Source organism: Cervus elaphus, chromosome 33 (genome assembly GCF_910594005.1).
Source record: "Cervus elaphus chromosome 33, mCerEla1.1, whole genome shotgun sequence".
NCBI lineage: Eukaryota > Metazoa > Chordata > Mammalia > Artiodactyla > Cervidae > Cervus > Cervus elaphus.
The window spans coordinates 6005614-6006266 of NC_057847.1; positions in this window are offsets into that span (position 1 = coordinate 6005614).

Below are 653 nucleotides of genomic sequence, written 5' to 3' on the forward strand. Positions count from 1 at the left end.
AAGTGAATATTCAAAGGACAAAGAAAGTCACGGACAGGAGGGCGGCGACTGCTTTTCCCTGAACTCTGAAAATACTCAACGCTGGGCGCTGCCTCCAGCGAACTATCAGCCCTCCTTATACTCATACCCGATCTTAGAACGATGGGGAGTCTTGGCTACCAAGTTGATCAAGGTGGAGACAAAGGAAGCAGGGTGAGGAGGCTCCACTGAGCGCCAGGCGCCTGGTGATGCCGTGCCCTCGCAAGAAACACACACTGGCCTTTGGCGTGCCAGTTTCTGCCAGTTTGTCAGAGGATGAGAGTGAAGGTTGATGAGGCTTAGGCTGGGGAGAGGGAAAGTCTGGATTCCATCCCTTCCCGAAGGTCCATTGAGTCACTGAAGCAACTTGACTCTGCTCGTGACTCCTCTGACTCAACTCTGAGATGGAGAAACTCACCTACAGCCATGGGATCTCATAATGTGTGTGCAGCACTTAAAGGGGATAACTAAGTAAAATCCTATGGGCGTCTCGGAAGAGTTTCTTCCCCGCTAAGAGAATTTCTATAAGGAAAGTGCTTCTAAGCTAAATATGGGGTTCCCTATGACCATTCCGGCAGAAACAAGCTGGATTAAACAGCTTCCCTGTTGTTTAATCACTCAGTCTGACTCCTTGT